The 25,284-nt window shown below is 41.0% G+C and overlaps 1 long non-coding RNA gene across 2 annotated transcripts in view; it reads left to right on the forward strand.

Moving 5' to 3' along the window:
- LOC122554783 (uncharacterized) overlaps window positions 1–11,261 on the forward strand; it is a 34,036-nt gene extending 22,775 nt beyond the window's left edge. For both annotated transcript variants that reach the window (XR_015758171.1, XR_006313079.2), the window contains 2 exons: window positions 1,700–1,792; window positions 6,563–11,261. This is a non-coding gene — a long non-coding RNA (uncharacterized LOC122554783). The remainder of the gene's footprint in view (window positions 1–1,699; window positions 1,793–6,562) is intronic.
- Window positions 11,262–25,284: the final 14,023 nt, after the last annotated feature.

Consider the following 25,284-nt stretch of genomic DNA (forward strand, 5'->3'; position numbering starts at 1 on the left):
AAACATCCGTCTGTACCTTGGACTAGAGAATCTTCTAATGCAATTGATCTCTTGGAAGCCGACGTACCCCTCGTTGCATTAGAGCCCAATCTCGATACCAGAAACTTCCCCTGAGAATCCATCACTCTCTACATTTTCCAAAACAGCATACCTGTTTGAAATGGGTATATCCAGAAAAGTCGCCTGCACTAGCTGCCTACCTCTCTTAGGGGAGAGGTAGGCAGGGGATGAACTTGCAACACTTGCGCCCACACCTCCCCCCTCACTTCTCTCCAAGGCCCCAAAGGAAACTTCCATATCCGCCACAGATTCACCTGCTCCTCCACCCACATCATCTACTGCATCCGCTGCAGCCGGTGTGGCCTCCTCTATATTGGGGAGACAGGCCGCCTACTTGCGGAGCGATTCAGAGAGCACCTCTGGGCCACCCGGACGAACCAACCCAACCACCCTGTAGCACAGCATTTCAACTCCCCCTCCCACTCCACCGAGGATATGCAGGTCATTGGACTCATCCACCGCCAAACCACAACAACGCGACGGTCGGAGGAGGAGCGTCTTATCTTCCGACTGGGAACCCTCCAACCACAGGGGATGAACTTGGACTTCACCAGTTTCTTCACCCCCCTCCCCCCACCTTGTCTCAGCCGAATCCCTCCAGCCCGGCACCGCCTTCCTGACCTGCAGTCTTCTTCTTGACCTCTCCGCCTCCATCCTACTCCGACCTATCACCCTCACCTTGACCTCTTTCCACCTATCACATTTCCAACGCCCCTCCTCCAAGTCCCTCCTCCCTACCTTTTATCTTCTCCTGCTGAACACTCTCTGCTCATTCCTGAAGAAGGGCCTGTGCCCGAAACGTCGAATCTCCTGTTCCCTGGATGCTGCCTGACCTGCTGTGCTGTTCCAGCAATAAAGTTTCAACTACCTCTCTTACCCTTCCTGGAGTTAACCCATCTATGTGACTGTATCTGAGACTTTCCCCCTTCCTATAACTGCCATCCATCACATACTGTTGCTGTTGCAAATTCCTCATCGCTTCTATCTGTGTCTCCAACCAATCCATTCGATCAGATAAGATTCGCATCCAACAGCATTTATGGCAGATATAATCTGCAGTAACCGTTAAATTCTCTTTAAACTCCCACATCTGACAAGAAGTACATATCACTGCAAAGGCCATTTTTGCTCCTTTACAATCTACAGACCCAGAAAATAACACTGTCTTATTCCTCTACAAACACTGCCCCAGGTTAGATTAATTTTAAGTTTAATCAAGAGATTTATCTCCAAAAACATATAATCAAGAAAGAATCCACTATATTCACTACTGCACCCTTTCTCTTCGACAGACTTAAAATAACAATTAATTTATCCGATTCTGCGCTGTGAACTTTTTTTTCCCAAAGTTCCAAAACATGAAACAGCATATAAAACAGTTGACAAAATCTCCCATCTATTTACTGATTTTTGAGAGTAAATGGACCATGAATTGGCGCGGTTGGATTTGTCCTGCTTTTTGTGTACAGGATATACCTGTGCAATTTTGCACATTATTGGGAAGATGCCAGTGGTCTAACTGTACTGGAACAGCTGTGGCAAATTCTGGAGTAGAAGTCTTCAGTATTATTGATGGAATGTTATCAAGTCCATAGATCGGAAGTACCTGTGCCTCCAACCTTTTCTTGATCTCACGTAGATGAATCAAATCGGCTGAAGACTAACTTCCATGGTGCTGGGGACCACCAGTGGAGGCCAAGATGGATCATCCATGCGGCACCTCTGACTAAAGGTTGTTCCAAATTCTTCACCTTCTGTTTTAATGTGCTATGCTCCTCCGTTACTGAACAGCCTTCTCCTCTACAGAGTTATTTAATCATTCATTGCCATTCATGTCTGAATGTGGCAGGACTGAGACTGGGTCTGATCTTATAGGAAGGGGGGAAAGTCTCAGATACAGTCACATAGATGGATTAACTCCGGGAAAGGTAAGAGAGGTAGGCAGCTGGTGCAGGAGTCTTTTGTGGATATACCCATTTCAAACAGGTATGCTGTTTTGGAAAATGTAGGGGGTGATGGATTCTCCCGGGAAGTTTCTGCTGTCGAGACTGGCTCTAATGCAACGAGGGGTAGGTCGGCTTCCAAGAGATCAATTGCGTTAGGGGATTCTCTAGTCCAAGGTACAAATGGACATTTCTCTGGCCAGCAGAGAAAAAGCAGAATGGTGTGTTGCTTCCCTGGTGCCAGGTTCAAGGATGTCTCAGAGAGGGTGCAGAATGTTCTCACCGGGGAGAGGGGACAGCAAGAGGTCATTGTCCACATTGGAATCAATGACATAGGAAGGGAAAAGGTTGAGATTCTGAAGGGAGATTACAGGGAGTTAAGCATAAATTTAAAAAGGACGTCCTCGAGAGTAGTAATATTTGGATTACTCCCGGTGCTATGGGCTAGAGAGCGTAGGAATAGCAGGATCGAACAGATGAATGCATGGCTGAGGAGCTGATGTATGGGGGAAGGATTCACATCTTTGGATCATTGGAATCGCTTTTGGGGTAGAAGTGACCTGTACAAGAAGGACGGATTGCACCTAAATTGGAAGGGGACTAATATACTGGCAGGGAAATGTGCTAGAGCTGCTCAGGAAGATTTAAACTAGTAAGGTGGGCGTGGTGGGATCCAGGGAGATAGTGAGGAAAGAGGTCAATCTTAGACTGGTACAGTTGAGAATAGAAGCAAGTCAAACAGTCAGGGCAGGCAGGGACAAGGTAGGACTAATAAATTAAACTGCATTTATTTATTATGCACCCCTAAGGGGAAGACAGATGAACTCAGGGCATGGTAAGGAACATGGGACTGGGATATCATAGCAATTACAGAAACGAGGCTCAGAGATGGATAGGACTGGCAGCTTAATGTTCCAGGATACAAATGGTACAGAAAGGATAGAAAGGGAGGCGAGAGAGGAGTGGGAGTGGCATTTTTGATAAGGGATAGAAGTACAGCTGTGCTGAGGGAGGATACTCCCAGAAATACATCCAGGGAAGTTATTTGGGTGGAACTGAGAAATAAGAAAGGGATGATCAACTTATTGGGATTGTATTATAGACCCACCAATAGTCTGTGGGAATTTGAGATACAAACTTGTAAGGAGATCTCAGCTATCTGTAAGAATTAAAGGGTGGTTATGGGAAAGGATTTTAACTTTCCAACCATAGACTGGGACTGCTATAGTGTTATGGGTTTAGATGGAGAGGAATTTGTTAAGAGTATAAAGGCAATTTTCTGATTCAGTATGTGAATGTACCTACGAGAGAAGGTGCAAATCTTGACCTACTCTTGAGAAATAAGGTAGGGCAGGTGACTGAGGTGTCAGTGGGGGAGCACTTTGGGGCCAGCAACCATAATTCGTTTTAAAATAGTGATGGAAAAGGATAGACCAGATCTAAAAGTTGAAGTTCTAAATTGGAGAAAGGCCAATTTTGACGGAATTAGGCAAGAACTTTGCAAAGCTGATTGGGGGCAGATGTTCGCAGGTAAAGGGACAGCTGAAAAATGGGAAGCCTTCAGAAATGAGATAACGAGAATCCAGAAAAAGTATATTCCTGTCAGGGTGAAAGGAAAGGCTGGTAGGTATAGGGAAAGCTGGATGACTGAAGAAATTGAGGGTTTGATTAAGAAAAAGAAGGAAGCATATGTAAGGTATAAACAGGATAGATCGAGTGAATTCTTAGAAGAGTATAAAGGAAGTAGGAGTATACTTAAGAGGGAAATCAGGAGTTCAAAAAGGGGACATGAGATAGCGTTGGCAAATAGAATTAAGGAGAATCCAAAGTGTTTTTACAAATACATTAAGGAAAAAAGGCTAACTAGGGAAAGAATAGGGCCACTCAAAGATCAGCAAGGCGGCCTTTGTGTGGAGACGCAGAAAATGGGGGAGATACTAAATGAGTATTTTGCATCAGTATTTACTGTGGAAAAGGATATGGAAGATATAGACTGTAGGGAAATAGATGGTGACATCTTGCAAAATGTCCAGATTACAGAGGAGGAAGTGCTGGATGTCTTGAAATGGGTAAAGATGGATAAATCCCCAGGACCTGATCAGGTGTACCCGAGAACTCTGTGGGAAGCTAGAGAAGTGATTGCTGGACCTCTTGCTGAGATATTTGTAGCATCGATAGTCACAGGTGAGGTGGTGGAAGACTGGAGGTTGGCTAACGTGATGCCACTGTTTAAGAAGGGTGGTAAGGACAAGCCAGGAAACTATAGACCAGTGAGCCTGACATCGGTGGTGGGCAATTTGTTGGAGGGAATCCTGAGGGACAGGATGTACATGTATTTGGAAAGGCAAGGACTGATTAGGGATAGTCACCATGGCTTTGTGTGTGGGAAATCATGCCTCACCAACTTGATTGAGTTTTTTGAAGAAGTTTCAAAGAGGATTGATGAGGACAGAGCAGTAGATGTGATCTATATGGACTTCAGTAAGGCGTTTGACAAGGTTCCCCATGGGAGACTGATTAGCAAGGTTAGATCTCACGGAATACAGGGAGAACTAGCCATTTGGATACAGAACTGGCTCAAAGGTAGAAGACAGAGGATGGTGGTGAAGGTTTGTTTTTCAGACTGGAGGCTTGTGACCAGTGGAGTGCCACAAGGATTGGTGCTGGGTCCTCTACTTTTTGTCATTTACATAAATGATTTGGATGCGAGCATAAGAGGTACAGTTAGTAAGTTTGCAGATGACACCAAAATTGGAGGTGTAGTGGACAGTGAAGAGCGTTACCTCAGATTACAACAGGATCTTGACCAGATGGGCCAATGGGCTGAGAAGTGGCAGATGGAGTTTAATTCAGATAAATATGAGGAGCTGCATTTTAGGAAAGCAAATCTTAGCAGGACTTACACACTTAATGGTAAGGTCCTAGGGAGTGTTGCTGAACAAAGAGACCTTGGAGTGCAGGTTCATTGTGCCTTGAAAGTGGAGTGCAGGTAGATAAGATAGTGAAGAAGGTGTTTGGTATGCTTTCCTTTATTGGTCAGAATATTGAGTACAGGAGTTGGGAGGTCATGTTGCAGCTCAACAGGACATTGGTTAGGCCACTGTTGGAATATTGCATGCAATTCTGGTCTCCTTTCTGTCGGAAAGATGTTGTGAAACTTGAAAGAGATCAGAAAAGATTTACAAGGATGTTGCCAGGGTTGGAGGATTTGAGCTACAGAGAGAGGCTGAACAGACTCGGGCTGTTTTCCCTTGAGTGTCGGAGGCTGAGGAGTGACCTTATTGAGGTTTACCAAATTATGAGGGGCATGGATAGGATAAATAGGCAAAGTCTTTTCCCTGGGGTCGGGGAGTCCAGAACTAGAGGGCATAGGTTTAGGGTGAGAGGGAAAAGATATAAAAGAGACCTAAGGGGCAACTTTTTCACGCAGAGGGTGGTACATGTATGGAATGAACTGCGAGAGGAAGTGGTGGAGGCTGGTACATTTGCAACATTTAAAAGGCATTTGGATGGGTAAATGAATAGGAAGGGTTTGGAAGTATATGGGCCGGGTGCTGGCCGGTGGGACTAGATTGGGTTGGGATATCTGGTCAGTATGGACAGGTTGGACCGAAGGGTCTGTTTCCATGCTATACATCTCTATGACTCTAAGAAGGTAGGGTGGCAGGTGGGTGAGTGGTGCAGTGTGTGTATAGTTGCTCAGTAAACATTGATGTTCAGGACAGTTTGTGACAAGGGTGAAAGACTCAAAAGGAGTGATAGCATGCTTGATCCAGTCGAGCCAGTCAAGTTCGTCAGGGAGATATTGTCTCATGCAGAACCAAATTGGGTCAGGTCGAGCAGGGAAATAAAAGGATCTCAATTTCAGTTGGGCCATGCAGGGGGCTGGAGTTGGGTAAAGGAATATCCCTTTAGTGGGTACTCTAGGAATTGGGGAAGTCGATGATGGGTTGAGGAGTCAGTTTTTCAATTATCCAAGACTTAAACTATGTTTCCTGGAACCATTAAGGTGAAGTGAGTCAGAATGAACGCTCCCTTAAAACCTTTTCCTGAAGGTGGACATCTGAGGTCTGTGCTTGGCATCAACCTTCAAAACCAGAAGTAATTGGGACACCAGTTGGCATGCATGGAAGCACAGCGTAGTAGAGGAAACATTGGACTCAGAATCCTGAAACTTCTCTGACTATAATGGACTCTTTCAAAGGGTTCCAGACCCCGGGGAATTGCTTATTGGAAATTTCAATTTCCTGGACAATTTGATCTAAACGCTTCTCCAATGATTCTCTGGCCATTGGAATATCTAGGCCCCACATCAGATACATTTCGGGGGATGCAATAGGTGAGTACATGAAAGTGGAGGATTAAAAGGATATCCTGATAGGATGAAATGAAGAGGAATGGAAAAAAACTTGTGTAGTGCATACAGACCACATGAAGTGGTTAAGTTAAGTGGTCTGCTTCTCTGTTGTAGTTCTGATGCATGTACAGTTCTGTGCAAAGTTCTATTGTAGATTGGCTAAATTAACACAGCCTAAGACTCTCTTTAATATTTTTTCCAGGTGTTCTTCGACAAAACTCTATTGGTTCAATGGCATAATTGAGAATGCAAGAATATTCAATGTTCTATTTTACATTTCTACATGTGGTTGAATGAACAAATTGATGCCAGTGTCATTTGTGATGAAGGAACAGGCAAAAAAAACAAGCAAATTCTCAACTCTGAAAATAAAAGATTCTAACCAATACAAAACTCCCCACCTCTCTTCATATGTTCTTCCAAATTTCAGTTAACATAAATCATTTTAATGTGTACCTGTCATCTCACTAATGCCTCATTATTTAGCACAGGATGAGTCATTGCTTTGGCTTTAGCATATATTGTTCCACATTGAGCTAAACACAATTTAATACAGAGATACGTTATGCCCAAAAGTAGGCCTGGCGTAGACAAACCCCATACACTTAGTTTGAATTCCTCATGCTAGTCATTATAGTTGCTGCCAATATGCAGATTTGAGATGAAAGAGTCCCACTGGACCTAAATTGAGTAAGATAACTCACAAACTGGTATCCAAGAGTGCATACCATGGAGGGCCCACCTGCATCTTGGTTAGAACAGTTAAATTGCTTAGCAACATCCAAATCAGAACCAGTCAAAACAAACATCTGTTTAAATGGTCATCCGGTTCTAATGGAGGTCAATACCAGCACAGAACCAGTTTTTAACAAAATTCGTTCTGGATTTCAACCATTAGATTTACGCAAGACCTCGGTAGGCATTATAACCTATACTGGAGAACCTTTACTGATTAAGGGTACAACTTTGGTTCTGATCCCTTAGGAAAAGCAGCTTATTTGGTTACCACTGATTGTCGTAAAAGGGTCAGGTCCAAGTTTGATGAAATGAAATCGGTTCACCTAGATTGGCTCAACATTTTTCAATTATAAAATGGCTGCCTCAGTGAAGTACCCAAAAGTCTTCCAAAAAAGTCTCAGGGCTTTCAGAGGAACCAAGGCCACCTTGCATGTTGACCAGGAAGCAATTCCACAATTCTGTAAGACCTGTCCAGTTCCAAAAGTAGAGGCAGAAATCAAAAGGCTGGAAAGTGAAGAAATCATCAAACCAATCCAATTTGGGGATTGGGTCACACTGGTTGTACTGATTTTGAAGCCCAGTGGGTCGGTTCACCTTTGTGGGGATTTTAGACAAACAGTAAACCACATTTCACAGCTGGATAAGTACACAATCCCTTGGATAGAGGATTTATATGCAAAGATGGCGGGGGGGAGGTCCTTCACAAAGCTGGACATGAGCCACGCTTGCTGTATTTACATTGCATTTTGTTGAGGATTCTCAATTAATACCCATAACGGTTTGTACTAATATACAAGATTGCCATTTGGGGTATTGTCAGCCTGTTCAATTTTCCACTGGATGATGGAGAGAATTTTGCAAGGTGTACATCAGGTTGCCATTTATTTAGATGATATACTAATAACAGGGAAGAACAATAAGGAGCACCGAGAAGTTGGACATAGTCCTTAAATGTTTTTTCCGAAATGGGTGTATGCCTAAGACGGGAAGAATGTGTGTTCCAAGCCCCCCAAGTGACCTACTTGGGCTACTGAGTTGACAAGAATGGATTACACTCATTGGAAGATAAAATGAGGATGATTAAGGGTGCCCTGGCTCCCATGGGTTCACCCACTCCATCAAGCATTGACAAGACTCCTGAATCTGAGATGGATATGACAAATGTAGCCATATCAACACCTTTGCCAGTGGAAGAATGAATGAATTTCTACCAAGGCGTTCCTAGCACAATAGGCAAGCTCCCATACATTACACCGCCTGTATCGGAAGTCAAATCGGAGGAACATGAGCCAGTAACAGAATTCCCCAGGAGGCTATCCAAGGAAAATGTCTGGCCTATGTCTTCAGACTCAGGGGGGAGGAATGTAATGATTGTAATGAGGTCAATCAGCTGGAGTTCCCTGACTGGGGCTTTTAATCTGATCCAATCAGGGAGCCCTGGCTGACAGATAAAAAGAGGAGTGTCAGAGATTCTGTCTTTGATGAGATTGTGCCAAAGTCAAGGATTTTCCACGTGTAAATAAAGGGTGACTTGGTGGCAGGAGATAGCATGGAATTACAATAGGCCAATCAGCTGCTTTCAAAGAACCCATACAATCTGTTTTAATCACACAATTTCCATGGATTTTAATATCCCGAAGGAAAATGCTGAAAAATAAGTAACAAAGGACATTAACCTAAAATCTTAACTGTATTCCTCAGATACTATCTCACCAATTAGTATTTCTCTCATTTATTTGTTTTCATTTCAGATTTTACTAACAGCACCTGTACTGCAAAGCTACTTGGCTTCACAAATGCAGCCAAGTAAACTTCACTTCCTGAATTTCCTCAGGCTTTCTATTTATTTCAACAACACTTTCCAGCCCCACAACCTGAAGCAAACCAATGCGACCATTTGATGACCTTCAAATATAAATTCCCCTCCAGCTCATTCATCCTATCAATGCAATGATTATTCCTTCATCGGCACTAAATAAAAATTCTTAATTTATCATGCCAACTGTTTAAGACCTTGCTGAAATTCATTGGTTTGGTGTTCCATTCATTGCTTATGGAATGACCAGATTTTTCAGGTTCATAGCTGATCTTCCTTAATGCACAAAAACATCACTAGCTGTTACCAGCCTAGTACCCTGCCTTATCATCCAGAAACACAAGGGCAGCAGATACATGGGAATGCCACCACTACAAGTTCTTCTCCAACCCATTCACCATTCTGATGTGGAAATATATTGCCATTCCTTTGGTAAAAGTCCTAGAACTCTCTCCCTAACAGCATCATGGTTGCACCTACACCAAATGGACTGCAGCAGTTCAAAAACGCAGCTTACCACTACATTCACATGGGAAATTGATCCTGGCTCAGCTAGTGCAGTCCACGTAGTTTTAATAAATAATAAAAAAAGCCCACTCTCCCCAACTTCCCTTCCAACCATCACTACCCCCAGACTTACTTGCTGGCCAGCCCTGCATTTTCCTGACTGAACCCTCTAAGGTCTGGATTGGGAAAATGTATTGCAATATCTAATTGGCATCTGCAATTCTACAATTTTATGGAAATTTATTTGGCTGCAGACTTTAATTGCTATGGCTATTACATAGTGTCTTCTACTTTTACACAAATTTCTCCTTCTAATGTGTTAGCTTAGTTATCAATGCATCAGTTTGCTTTGCTGACATCAGAGCTGCCTCTGAATCAGAACTGTGTCAGTTCAAGATCAAGTCATGATCTTGGATTTCAACATATAATTTTGGTTGTCATTTCTTGCTGCCTGAGGAGGTGTCGTATTTTTTGAGATTGTGAAGTTTAGAAAGGCATTAAATGAATTTTCGGTTCCTAAGCAGGCAGGTACAAAACATTACACGTCACTGCTTACTGAGAAGTGAGTTCAACTGGTGCCCTGCTTCATCCTTGAACAAGCAGCACTTGTGGTTTGATGCTGCAGCATAAGGTTGGGTTCATGACAGACTGATCAAGGAACAGGTAAATTGTCTTCGGGCTTGGATTCCAAAACACACTTCATTATACACACTAATACTAAATATCGCAGGATGTTGTAATTGTAGAAATACCAGCTGTTGATTCTATAGTTCAGGTCTTATTAAGAACTAAACTTTCTTCTTCATGCATTCATGACTGTATGCTCATGTGAATCTTCCACCTGTAGTACAGTGTTGTCTAGTTTGGTCTAACTACACCCACTCTGAACATCATTTGATATTTATGCTTAATATTGTCCAGATCCATGGCATTATCACAAGTTTGCTCCTGGAGCCCTTACAAAACATTCTTCCTCAAGCTATTTAACCTTCTTCATAAAGATGGATTAACTGTTATAACATTCCCAAATGGGTTAGTTCAGTTACTTAGAATCACGGAATCCCTATAGTGCGCACAGAAGATATTCAACCCATCTGTCTGCACCAAACCTCTGAACAGCATCCCTCCCAGATGGGAGATTTGCCTCTTACTATGCTTTAAGTAGTCAACATGCTGTTTAGAATATTCAACATTAAATGGAAATTTTGTTGTATAATGCTTCTTGGATAGTTTTCGAGACTGTATATCCACTTCTGTCTGGATTGTTTGTTCTGACGTTAGATCCTCTTTTAATTTAAGAAATTCATTAACTCATTTATCAAAGAGACCAACAACAAATCAGTTGCAATTGGGCTCTTGTGGTAAGTTTTCATAGCTGCAAGCTTCAGGGATATTGCATAAAGTTTATGAATGAAGCTACATGTACACTCTCCTGGAAGTTGATACCTGCTATTGAAACATGATCTAGCCAGTGTCCTATTTGCACTTGAAATGAAATATTGATCAAAAGCTGTTATAAGGTTGTCAAATGCAATTTATTTCTTGTTAGGCTGGATCTAATACATGGTCTGATGTTCTTCCCATCTCATTTGATATCATGTCCAATGCTGTAGCTATTCAAAATGTAAGGAATATACTTACCATGTTTGCCAATTTGTTGATCTATCAAATGGTTCTGAAAGCTTCAATTTTTGTGGTAGAAAGAATGGTACTGGTGAATTTATCATGTTGTTTGATAATTGATAGATATTTCAAGTAAAGAACCATTTTAAGAATGCAGTTAGACTTTTGTCCTCTTTGTACCACACTTATTTTGTTGTCTTGCAGTACACTTAGTTGATTAAAATTGTTGAATCATTGTTGTCGCAAAGATTGATTTTGTAGAACTAGGACTGAAAGTTGTTTAAGTTTCTGCTGTTCTAAATACTCATTTTAATATAGACTTTTGTTGTCCTTTACCAATATGGCATCTTCATCAGGATGGATAAATATACTTATTTTCCAAGGTCACTGAAGAATTTCCCAAAGATCTGTGGGTAGGCTTTTGTCAAAATGGCTTCACTTAATTAAGATTCATTAACTTTTTGACTATATCAAAGATGCCTGTTATGACATCACTTTCACCAATGGTTTTCTGTGCTTGAGATATTTCCACACTGAATTTAACACTGTAATCAAATTTATTTTCTTTCTCTTTTTCCAATTATTTTATACTTAAATGAATAAAAACAATAAAATGACTTGACTGCCATGTAAAACTTTTAATTTGCTGTTAAAATTGTCAAAAAAATATAGTTTTAATTAACCTCTATTAGGGCCCTGGTTTTTCAAACTGCAATAATGATCAATTATTCCTGATACTTATCTTCCTTTATCAAATTTCTTTTAACCCATACCTGAAGAATTATCCTAACATCTTGTTGCTAACTTTAGCATTAAGTAAATAGTTCAGAAATTTCTTAACTTATTGTTAGAAATCTTGATTGCGCTCCTCAGCCTATCTTGTCAGATGGAAGTTAAACTTTTTTCTCCCCCGACTTAAAGGATCAAGTTTGCTCTGCATGGCTAGTACTCAAATTCTCCTCATAAGAACTCATTCAGATTTCTTCCTTTAGCAGCTAGTGGGCTTTTGCTGCTCTCACTGCTCTTCAAAAAAAACTTGTTTCCCCTGTTACAGCTATAAAAAAGCTTTTTGACACTCATCATGTTCCAGTAGTTACTTTGGAGAAGTCTCTTGTTCAGAGGTGTTTCCTTCATAGCAGCTGATCAGACCTGTGACTTTTCCAACTGCTCACAGGCCTAAAAGCAGTACCAAAATTTTAATAAAACATAGTTTTTTAAAAATTTCTCCAGACAATCCCAGGGTTGCTTCTTGATCTTCACTACTGCTCCGATTTTATCATAACTGTCACTTTTTACTTTGATGTCACAGTATGAGTTTGCATTCAAGACAGACTAGCCAATGAGAAGGTAAAATCAAAAGGTAAATTCAAGAGCTGCCTTCAAGCTCAAATTTAAAAGCTATATTGTTTTATACATATTAATATTACATTCTGCTATACATGGTATTCATTGACATACAAGGCTGTAATCTTATAGTCACAGTATTAAAACTAAACTATCTTCTTCATGCATTTATGTCCTTGTGCTCATGTGAGCCTTCCACCGTATGCAGTTGTGCAGACTGGGTTTGATATACTTTGGACTCACTCTGCCAACACTGCCCTGTTTATCTTCAATGATATACAGTTCTGTGACACCATTGAATGGTTTGTCCATCTTCCTGAAGACCTTAGAACAGTGTCTGCTAAAAAAAAAATGACGTGATTATGAACAGATGAATGAGGAATGGGAGTGCCATTCATTCTCTCGAAGTTGCTTCATCATTCAGTAATGTCAAAACTGATCTGATTGTAACTTCAGTTCCACACTCCCATCTATCACTGGTAACGCTGCTTAACAATAATCTTTCTACCTCTGCCTTAAAATGTTAAATGACTTTGCTACCTCCTCCTTTTCAGGAAGAGAGTTCCAAAGAGCACAACCATCTAGGAGAAAAAAAAAGTCCGAATATCTGTTTACATGGGCAATAAATGATTTTTAAATAGTGACCCCTATTTATAGATTCTCCATTATGAGGAAATATCTTCTTCATGTCTACCAGTGAAGACCCCTCAGGGCCTTTATATTTCATTCAAGTTCCCTCTTACTCTTCTAAACTCCAGTGGATATAAAATTAGCTTGTCCAACCTTTCTTAATAAGATAACTCACGCAATTCAGGTATTACCTAGTAAACATTCTCTGAACTGCCTCCGCACATTTACATCCTTCCTTAAATAAAATGACCAATATAGTGCACATTATTCCATATAGCCTTAGCTTCCCTAATTGCTTACTGTACCTGCATACTAATGTTTTGTGACTCATGCATGAGGCCAACTGGATCCTTCTGCATCTCAAATCTCCTCAATCTCTCAACACTTAGATAATAAGCTTCATTTTTAATTTTTACTGCCAAAATGGACTTCACAGTTTCCCACATAATATTCCCTTTATCGGATATTTGCCCACTCACTTAACCTATCCACATCTCTTTGAACCTTCCTTGTGTCCTCTTCCCAATTTGCCTTCCTACCAATCTTTGTGATGGGGCAAACTGGGCCTGTGTCTTCTGGAGTTTCAATGTATGAAAGGTGATCTCCCCCAATTATTGAGTCTAGAATCAGGCAGTATAATTTAAAAATAAGAGACATGTTACTTAGGTCTGAAATTAAGAAATTTTCTTTTCTCCCAAAGGGATGTGGACCTTTGGAATTCTCCACCACTTTGGGCTGTGGAAGCTCAATCCTTGAGTATAATTATGGTAGAGATTGATAGATTTCTAGATTAGGTTAGAGTGGTGCTGGAAAAGCACAGCAGGTCAGGCAGCATCCGAGGAGCAGGAAAATCGACATTTTGGGCAAAAGCTCTTCAGTTGTACATAAGGTTATGGGGATGGGGTGGGTAAAAGGCATTGAAGTGTTCAATCAACCATGATCATATTGAATGGCAGCAGAGGTCTAGCAGATTGAATGGTCTACTCCTGTTCCTTTGTTTATATGACCCTATCTTGTTATACAATATCAGGCCTAATATAGCCTGCTTTCTGATAGTTTCTTACCAAAATCTTTGGGGCGGCACAGTGGCTCAGTGGTTAGCACTGCTGCCTTACAGTATCAGAGACCTGGGTTCGATTCCAGCCTCGGGTGACTGTCTGTATGGAGTTTGCACGTTCTCCCTGTGTCTGTGTGTGTTTCCTCCGGGTGCTCCAGTTTCCTCCCACAATCTAAAGATGTGCAGGTCAGGTGAATTGACCATGCTAAATTGCCCATAGTGTTAGGTGCATTGATCAGGGGTAAATATAGGGTAGGGGACTGGGTCTGGATGGGTTATTCTTCGGAGGGGCGGTGTGGACTTGGTGGGCTGAAGGGCCTGTTTCCATACTGTGGAGAATCTAATTTTAAAATGTTCTAGAACCAATCCTGAAAACATTCTATCAACTCTCCATCTGACGTTTCCAGTCAAAATGTAGATTGATATCTCCCAGGATTATTGCTGCACCTTTCTGACAGGCCCTTATCACTTCTTCTTTTATGTCCAATCCTACAGTATGGTTCTTGTTAACACCTCCATTTTTGACTACTTTTTAATCATTTGAAAATGTCCTGTGAGCTTCAAGATTCAGGTTTCAAGCCTCTTCATCCTACAGCCCTGTCTATGTGGTGTCAACCAAATCATACTTATTCATTTCTATTTGCACTTTCAGTTCTTCTGTTTTGTTTTCAGAGCTACATTCACTATATTGCCCCTCTCTACCGCTGTGTTACTTCTTAATCTCCCATCTTGTGGGGTTTCCTGTACCATGGTACCATGGTCAGCTAGCACATCTACATTGCAATTCTCATTGTTATCCAGACTATCTGAAAGAACCTCAAACCTGAGATTATTATCTCAATTTCTGTTTTTGACATCTGACTTGACCAAATTGACTTCCACATTTGCCTAAATAACTTCAGTGATTATACTTCAACACCTGTTAAGCAAGGCAGAAATGAACCAATAACTGATTTTGAGCACAAAAGCTGCAATAGATAGATTCTTGATCAATAGAGAAATCAAGGGCTATAGCATAAACACAAGAAAGTCGATGTGAGGAATGTCATCAGCCATGATCCTATTGAATGGCGGAGCAGGCTCAAGAGACCAGATGGTCCAATCCTGTTCCTATTTTTTATCATTTTATGGTCTCATGATTCCTCTGCATTGCATGTAACAACAGAGTCCAAATTAGACCTCAGGTATCACTACTATTATTTGGATGATCTTTGTCGCACCTCCACAGATAACTAATTTATTGGCTTCAATAGCAACAGCCTAAAGGTATGGCCAGGAAGAGGGGAAAAAACAATAACGAATCCAAGTATGACTGGAATATTTTAGGGTCAAATGTAACCTTGTTTCACCTGGCCTATGATAGCAATGTTTCTGAAAGATATTTTGTAATAAAAGTTAAGTTATCGTAACTGCTGAAGACCAGATAACAATTTCCTGACACAATCTTTAAACAAAAGATGGGTCCCTCATTAACATATGCGAGAAGCTTAATGCCTCTTTTAAGTTTCCACCACAGATGGATCAGGTGAATTTCGCAGCAGCATGAAAATCCACAAAAATCAGGTATGGCCCATGCCTCTGTTAATCATTCTGTTACCATTTCAGATCCAAAATATCAATGTAGCACAAACCATTCTTTATACCATATTGACTTTGGAACATATAGGCAGTATATAGATACATCTTCTTTGAACACGATAAAAGATTATCAGTTTTTTTATAAGCAGTGCCAATTTTAAGTGATCAATTCAATTACAAAGGCTTAAAGTAAAATCATTTTTCTCTTTGTTTGACTGCTCTCTTCTATATTCATTTTATTAAAGGCTACATCAGTTGGCAAATGCTCTTCTAGATTATTTGCTTCAACTGTTTACTTCTAACAGTTTCGAGGTTCCTGTGGCAAAGCCAATGACGAGGCTGGATTGTCATTAAGGGGAAACATTGAGTTGTGAAACTTCCTGACCTGGCAGACTGATCTCTCTTAGAAGAACTCCCCAACTGCAATAGACTTCATGTCACCTCAGTTCTCAAATGACCCCTTTATACAACCTTATCCCCCTGCCCCATCATACTCCGTGAAATTAGTGACACCACTTAATACCTCCACGCTCCTTCATTTCACCCATGTCTCCCATGTAACCTCCATCGTCATTTACTCTGTATTCAATATAGACAGACCTCAGAGTGTATTTGTAACCTACTTTAAACAAATAAACTTTGAATAATCCCATCTCATTCTAACCAACCATTCTGAAAAAAATCTCTCCCTCAAGAAAAGTCATACCAAAAAAGGTTAAATCTCTTGTACTGATTGTAATAAAATCATCCAGTTGGACCTCATAGAATGTGTCTTCAATTAGGTCTATTAATCTGGTCCAATCAGCAAAACCTGACTGACATAAAAAGGTTGTGTTGTCAGGGATACTGCCACACTGGTGCCTGACTGTATATGAAGAGGTACTATAGTCAAGGACTGTTCAACATGTAAATAAAGGATAACTTGGTGACAAGGTACCAGCCTCTGTAGAGTTATTTCATCCCCAAGTGGTTAATCTGTTGTAAAAGCAAATACAGTTGGTTCTGCTTTAATGCAATAGTTCCCTTCTTGTGTAATCTCACAGTATAAGAAAATTATGTAATAGCCACACCATTTAAACCAATGGGGCTGGAATCACATTATAGCCAATACAGGTAGGGAGAGTTCATGTTCTACAAATAGCAGTCGAAATTCTTCAATTGCATTAAAGCCAATTTGTGTTGAAGAAACTATCCTTATGGCAGATCAGACTGTATCTATTTAATAATCATATCAAAGAGGATGAAGATGTGCTAGGAGTTGAGAAGGAATATTCTCAGTGACATCATATGCAAGGGTCTTCTTGCAGCCAACCCCATGGCATAGAGAGACATTTTCTTCAGAAATATCTAGAAGATACCAATAGCCCCCATAAGGTCTTCTCTACCCCTTTTTGTTGTGTGCCAAATTGTCCTTCAAGAAAGAGCATGGCAGTGATTGTGAAGTACTATGTTTTGATGATGATTCTGTCTTAGCTGAAAACTGGAGATTTCACACAGGTATGAGCAACATTAGCAAGGCTAATGGTTGTTGTCTGTCTCTAACTGCCCTTGAATTAAATGGCTTACTAGGCCATTTCAGAGGGCAATTAAGCACATTATTGAGGGCCTGGATATTAGGTTCTTTTCCCGAGGTTTCACACACGAGATGCAATTTGCACACACCAATTTCTGCATACAGTTAAAGTTTATTCAAGCTTATAGAAGCTAGGTGACCCCTTTAACCCCCTTTGCAGGCGTGCGAAGTCGAGTCAAAGAGGACCCGAACAAAGAAAACACATATTCTTTATACAGGTCAGTTGGCCATGCTTACAGATACTCTGGCCCACTTCCCCATAGTCACATACTACTCAAGACAACCCTCAGTCACTCTCTCACATGTTACCTCAAGTACAATGGTAGAATGGGATCATCCTCAGAGATAATGTAAATGTTAATGCCCTAATCCTAGGGAATCATTATGCAGACGATTGCCTGACTCAACAATTCCCAAAGATAATGCAGACACTACATACCTAGTTTCAGGGCATGGCTAGAAAACATTTCTGAATGGAAGAGATTGAATGAGAGTTTCACTTAACAATAGCAGTAGAACAGCAGTAAATGGCTCCCAAATGAAGTGCAAGTCATCCACATTCCTGCATGAACGTTGTCCCCTCCCACTTCCAGAATGTTCACTCAGTGCAGTTTAACTCTTTAATATTACATTAATGTCCAGGGAGATATTCCCATTTAATCTTTTAACATTACATTGAACCACATGTAGACCAGACCAGGTAAGCACGGAGAATTGAGAAACATATGGGTTTTACTACAATCAATGATGTTTTTGTGGACACCATTATGGAGAATAATTTTTGGCTTCTTATTTTACTAATTTAATGAACTAATTGAGATGATATGATAGAATTTGATCCCATTTTAGCAGTCTTCAGGTAGATTCATTGCTGCCATGAGTCCCAGCTGGGCTGATCTCAACAATCAGCTACTGCTGAAGCTGTCGGGTCCCATACCAGGCACTGGGCCCAGGCTTGTCTACCTACTCCATTGCTGCTGCCAGAGCACAAATTCAACTCCTTCCACCAAAGTGGAGGAGAAATCTGCATCAGGCTTGCTGAACACCCTGAAGCCGCCGAGCTCTCCACAGAAGATAAGTAAGAACAAAAAAGCAGCGAAAGAAGACTAAAAAAAAGTAAAAGCAGAAGGAGTAGACAAGGGTGGTGTGGCAAATCAACTCAAGGTTGGCTGACTGCATCCTGCTGGTGTTGGTCTCTGCTTTGTATTGGAAGAGCCTAGATCCAGGTTCATGGCTAAGCACTTTAGAAGGACCATGATGTTGAACTTTTAACTTATTTCTTTATTTTTCTATCTTATCTCTAAGATTTTGTACCTAGGTACCTTTGTATCTAAGATGATGCTTGGAATGATGACTTTGCACACTTATCACTGTGCTCCTATATCCCTGTACTTGAGTACACATGACAATAAAATCTAATTCACTAAACTTGGCAAAGTAGCAAGAGATGCTGAGTACATTGGCCAAGTAAAAGTCACAAAACTCAGACACCAGACACAAATGGCAACTAAGTGCTAAAGATATTAGCATAGTGTAAAGGTCTATCGTTTCTACAGTCATCCTGGATAGACATATCTCATTAACTAGCAGTCTGCCACAGGGATCACTGCTAGATCCACTGTTATTCATCATTTCTATAAATGATTTGGATAAGAATTTAGGATGTATCATTAGCAAGTTTGCAGACAATAACAAGGTTAGTTGTATAGTGAACAGTGAAGAAGGTTAAAGTCATAAACTGTGGTGGGAAAACCACAGCCGGTCAGGCAGCATCTGAGGAGCAGGCAGGTCGACATTTCGAACATAAGCTTTTCATCGGGAATGTGAGTGGGGGGAGGAGAGATAAATGGGACAGGGTGGGGCTGGGGGCAAGGTAGCTGGGAATGCAATTGGTAGATGGATGTGAGGGGTGATGGTGATAGGTTGGAGTAAAGGGTGAAGTAGATAGGGAGGAAGATGAACAGGTAGGGCAGTTCAAGGGGGTGGTGCTGAGTTGGAGGGTTGGATCTGGGATAAGGTAGGAGGAGGGGAGATTAGGAAACTGGAGAAATCGACATTGATCCCATGTCATTGGAGGGTCCCAAGGCAGAAGATGAGGTGTTCTTCCTTCAGGCATTGAGTAGCTAGAAATTGGTGGTGGAGGCGGCCCAGGACTTGTGTGTCCCTGGCAGTGTGGGTGGGGGAGTTGAAGTGTTCAGCCACGGGACGGTGGAGTTGATTGGTGTGTGTGTCCCAGAGATGTTCTCTGAAATGTTCTGCAAGTTGGCGTCCTGTCTCCTCAAGTACAGGAGACCACATTGGAATGCAGCAGGATCTTGATTAACTGGGCCAGTAGGGTGAGGAATAGCAGATGAAGTTTAATTTAGATTAATGCAAGGCTTACACAGTCAATGGTAGAGCCCTGGGGAGTGTTATAGAATAAAGAGATCTAGGGGTACAGGCACATAGCTCCTTGAAAGTGGAGTCAGAGATAGACAGGGTGATGAAGAAAGTTTTCAGAATGCTTGCTTTCATCAGTCAGAGTACTGAGTATAGGAGTTGGGACATCTTGTGACAGCTGTACAAAACGTAGATGACCTTTGGAGTACTGTGTGCAGTGTTGGTCACCGTACTATAGAAAGGATATTATTAAACTAGAAAGAATGCAGAAAAGATTTACTAGGATGCTACCTGGACTGGTAGGTTTGAGTTATAAGGAAAGGTTGGATAGACTGGGACTTTTTTTCTCTACAGTGCAGGAAACTGAGGGGTGACCTTATTGATGTCTATAAAATCATGAGAGGCATAGATAAGGTAGATAGCCAACAGCTTTTTCCCATGATCAGGAAGTTTTAAAATTAGAGGGCAGATTTAAGATGAGAGGGGAGAGATACAAAAGGTTCCAGAAGGGCAATTTTTTCACACAGAAGGCAGAGAGTATCTGGAATGGGCTGCCAGAGGTAATGATGGAAACGAGTACAGTTTTGTCATTTAAAAAATATCTAGATAGGTGCATGGATGGGATAGGTATGGAGGGATATAGATCAAATGCAAACAAATGGGACTAGTTTAATTGTGAAAACTGGGCAGCATGGACAAGTTTCATGCTATAGACCTCTATGACTCTCTAACTCCAGACTAAACAAAGAAGGGACGCATATTAGCAACCAAGCACCACCAGTTAGCAACCACTCAAGCCCAAATCAATGGAACAAACATTAAAAGGACATTTAGCAATTAACAAAGCCATCCAAACTATAAGTAGTAATTAAGCAGAATTTCTTGACTAGCAAAAGCTATAGGAAGATCCAGAAGCTCTGGGAAAGATATAAAAATAAGACATATCTGTAGATTGGGAAGAGACCTTCAGAGGAGACCGGAATTGTAAAAGACAGAGACCAGCTGACCGTCGGGAGAGAGAAAGAAGAAAGAAAGAGAGAAAGAGAAAGCAGCTTCACAGTCCCACTGACAGAAACAGACAGAGAGAAAAAGCAACTGTAAGTCTACAAGAGAGTTGGGAAATATCGTAAGCTTAAGGGGCCAAATAGGATGAAAGGTAGTGTTGTTTTGCTAATGTAACTTGTTTCCTAATAACATTGAGACTGTTTGCATTGGTATCAGCTTGTATTGTAGTGGTTTGACCGCTTCAGTATTGTGGGATACCTGTGCAAATTCCTAACATTCTGGTTTGAGCTGTCTAACTTGTTTAAGGAAGGACTAGACAATGTTCCTAGAAGGTTAGTCTGGACTTCTGGATTTATACATTATTAGTTTCCCTTATGGACAGAGCAAAAAATTATGAATGTGAGGCTGGCATGATTGATACATGTGTTAGGATGTTGTGGATGTAAAATTCTGCCCCAAGTGTCAGGAACTGTTGATAAGTGAGTGAGGGAGTGTAGCACTATGAAAAGTGTGTGTTACTGGAGTAGTGGTGAAAAGGAAATGTTATGTGAAGATCCATTCACTAACATTGATCACCAGTGTGAATTGTTAGATCTCTCGTGGCATTGTTATCATTTCTTGTGGTACAGAGTCCTAGAGTTGATCTCCCTGTTCAAGCTCTTTTCTGAGAATTGTCCTTGAGGGTCTTCTGGAACCATGACAACAACATAGCCACCCATCTTCACCACTAATGCCTCCAGCAACACATCTGCCACTCTGGATTCCTGTCTCTACCTTGGTGATGAATTTTCTGATGTTTAAATTGCAACAATTTTCTTCCATACATTTTCCTTACTTTTAAGAAGGCATCCTAACTAAAAGAAGGGAAGCCTGCATACACCACACAGTTTCCAAAGACTGTCAGTAACCCTGCTTGCCACAGTGACATTAGGCAGTGTTTAGGAAAGAACAGCAATGAGAGAGTCACTCAGCCCAACAATGTATTCATTCAAATTGAGTGGCCACAGCAAATTTGCATGTTGTCCACCTCAACCTGAAGAGAAGCGGCAAATCAAGAATTGCAACACCCAGAAAATAGGGGGCAAATTAATCTTGAGCCAATTGTCCCTTACAAATCTCTTTGGTAAACTGTCTGAAATTCAAAGAATTCACAAAGCCTGGAAAAACTCTAAGTTTGAATCCTAGACTGAGCTGAGTAAACTGGTTTCAAATCGAATGGATTTACTAGTCTCAGATCATGGTGGTGGAAATTAGCCATAAACTCTTTGCCTGGTTGAGTTTAGCAGATATTTGAGGGTAGGATTGGACTCTGTTTTGACACCCTTCACACTTAAATAGTTTACTGACACTTTTGTAAAGGTTCAGATACTGGGAAAGGCACTAAAGATTACCTGAGCCTACGAGATTAAAGATTCAGTGCCATTATGGTAGAAAGATAGAGAGGACACCAGAAAATTCCCACTGTCAGGAAAGGAGAGAGAACAAAATTACTATGGAAAGAAAGAGGAGATTTTTGACAGAATTTACTATGAAAATAATACAGTGAATTCCAAGGGGTAAAAAGTTCCAGGATATGTTGTAGGTGATATTTTATTTGTAATATATGCTTTGAGGCTAAACTGCATCCTGCCATGCATTGCACAAATTAGAAAACGTTGTTCAACTACTGTTCTGTAGCACTTTATTTACATTCTGCTCTGGTAAACTCTTCTTTATTTTATGACAGCATTCAGAAATACTTGAATAACAGGGAAGCCAATCTTTGGTACAGATTTAGTCATGCCATTATTCACTAGATGGTGAAGTTTTGCCATATCTTATTATGTTAAAGGTGCTATATAAATACATTTATTTTTATTTATGCTTGCAGAAATTAGAGGAGCTCTATTTCTTGGTGGCTTGCTTTTAATGTTAGTGGGAGCTGGTGAGATTTTCTATTTTCTCCTAACATCACAACCATTGAATAATAAATTTGCCAAGTTCACAGGAAGCCAAATGAATCATATAAATGTGGTCTCACACTGTGTGGAAGTTAGCCTCGATTGCACTGTGTTTGATCGTTGTAACTATTAACTTTGGCTCAAAGTGCTTGCACAATTTGTGCTTTTTCCATGGTGCCTACATGTTTACATTTACAATGGACACCAGATGTGGCACCTTGTTGTAGATTACCATTTTTAGAAGAAGAAAAATTGGCTAGCTTATGTAAATAACCAACTGGTAACTATGTTGAAGAAGGATCAGTTGATCCATGAGTGAGAGTGGAGGGTGGGTGGGGATGTAATGGATGTAGGAACATTTAGTATCATTACATAGTACTCCTGACTACTGCATCACTTTTGCTAAGAATATCCTATTCCACAAGCAGGGCATGGTGGTACAGGAGCACACAGTCAGCAGAGTAATGAGTGATTCAACATTGATTCCAGATTTAAGTCCCATGGCGTCAGGTCAAATAGGAGAAAGGAAATCTCCTGCAGATTTCTACCCTTTCTGAAGAATCAGTGCTTCTCCATGTTGAACAACATTTGGAATTATCACTGAAGATTGAAAGGACATAGAATGTACTTGGGTTGGGTAATTATGCATCCTATAGTAGAGTAGAGTCATAGAGTCATAGAGATGTGAACATGGAAATAGACCCTTCGGTCCAACCCGTCCATGCCGACCAGATATCCCAACCCAATCTAGTCCCACCTGCCAGCACCCGGCCCATATCCCTCCAAACCCTTCCTATTCATATACCCATCCAGATACCTCTTAAATGTTGTGATTATACCAGCGTCCACCACTTCCTCTGGCAGCTCATTCCATACACATACCATCCTCTGTGTGAAAAGGTTGTCCCTTAGGTCTCTTTTATATCTTTCCCCTCTCACCCTAAACCTATGCCCTCTAATTCTGGACTCACCACCCCAGGGAAAAGACTTTGTCTATTTATCCTATCCATGCCCCTCATGGGTTTATAAACCTCTATAAGGTCACCCCTCACCCTCCGACGCTCCAGGAAAAACAGCCCCAGCCTGTCCAGCCTCTCCCTATAGGTCAAATCTTCCAACCCTGGCAACATCTTTGTAAATCTTTTCTGAACCCTTTCAAATTTCACAACATCTTTCCTATAGGAAGGAGACCAGAATTGCACGCAATATACCAACAGTGGCCTAACCAATATCCTGTTCAGCCACAACATGACCTCCCAACTCCTGTACTCAATACTCTGACCAATAAAGGAAAGCATACCAAACACCTTCTTCACTATCCTATCTACTTGCGACTCCACTTTCAAGGAGCTATGAACCTGCACTGCAAGGTCTCTTTGTTCAGCAACACTTCCTAGGACTTAACCATTAAGTGTAGAAGTCCTGCTAAGATTTGCTTTCCCAAGATGCAGCACCTCACATTTAGCTAAATTAAACTCCTCTCAGCCCATTGGCCCATCTGATCAAGATCCCATTGTAATCTGAGGTAACCTTCTTTGCTGCCCACTACACCTCCAATTTTGGTATCATCAGCAAACTTTCTAACTATACATCTTATGCTCACATCCAAATCATTTATATAAATGATGAAAAGTAGAGGACCCAACACTGATCCTTGTGGCACTCCACTGGTTAGTTTGATAGTTTTACTTCTCATTAAGCTAGTCAGGCCCTGAAGGTCACAGCTGTCTGACAAGACTTATATGAGGCAGTGAAAGAACCAACTAGAGGGAAAACCTTCTTGACCACTTCCACACCAATTCATCTGTTTCAGATATGAAAGTATATGAGTTTCTATGAGTCTTTGAGAGTATTCGGCAGGAGAAACTACCTTATTTTTTATGAGACGAAGTCTTATTATTGAAGGTAATACTTTTGATGTAGTATACATGAAATTTAATTAGGCTTTTGTTATGGTCTCTTATAGACTGGGTAAGAATGTAGGAGTCTGTAGGATCTTAGGCAAAGAAGCACATTAAATCCAAAATTGGCTGAGAGGCAGGAAACAGACGGTGATGGTGCAGAAATGTTTCTATTTCTAGTGGGGTTTGGCAAAGCTCGGTGCTGGGGTCTTTGCCTTTTGCGGTGTATATTAATAATTTGGATTTAAATGGAGGGTGTATGGTCAAGAAGTTTGAGGATGACACAAAAATTGATAGGGTGGTAAATAGTGAGGAAGACAGCCATAAACTGCAGATATCAACGGACTGGTCAAGTGTGCAGAGTGTCAAATGAAATCCAATCCAGAAAAGTGTGAAGTAATGCACTTAATGAGGAATAACAAGGCAAGGTACCGCAATGTGAGAGGTAGGACTATGAAAAGTACTGTGAATCAGAGGGATTTTGGTGTACATATCCACTGATCCTTGAAGGTAGCAGGGAAAGTGGTGAAGTCATATGGTACCAGGAGCGAGCTGGCAAAATGGATATAGAACTGGCTTAGTCATAGGAGACAGAAGGTAGCAGTGGAAGGATGCTTTTCAGAATGGACGGTTGTGACTAGTGATGTTCCACATGGATCAGTGCTGGGACCTCTGATTTGGAAGGAAATGTGACTGGTCTAATTAATAAGTTTGCAGATGATGCAAAGATTGATGGAATTACAGATAGTGAGGAGGATTTTCAGAGGAGACAGCATGGTATAGATCAGTTGGATGGGCAGAAAAATGGCAGATGGAGTTTAATCGGATAAATG

This window comes from Chiloscyllium plagiosum, unplaced genomic scaffold (assembly GCF_037043375.1).
Source record: "Chiloscyllium plagiosum isolate Xiang-an unplaced genomic scaffold, Cpla_swu_hap1 HiC_scaffold_9, whole genome shotgun sequence".
In the NCBI taxonomy this organism is placed as follows: Eukaryota; Metazoa; Chordata; class Chondrichthyes; order Orectolobiformes; family Hemiscylliidae; genus Chiloscyllium; species Chiloscyllium plagiosum.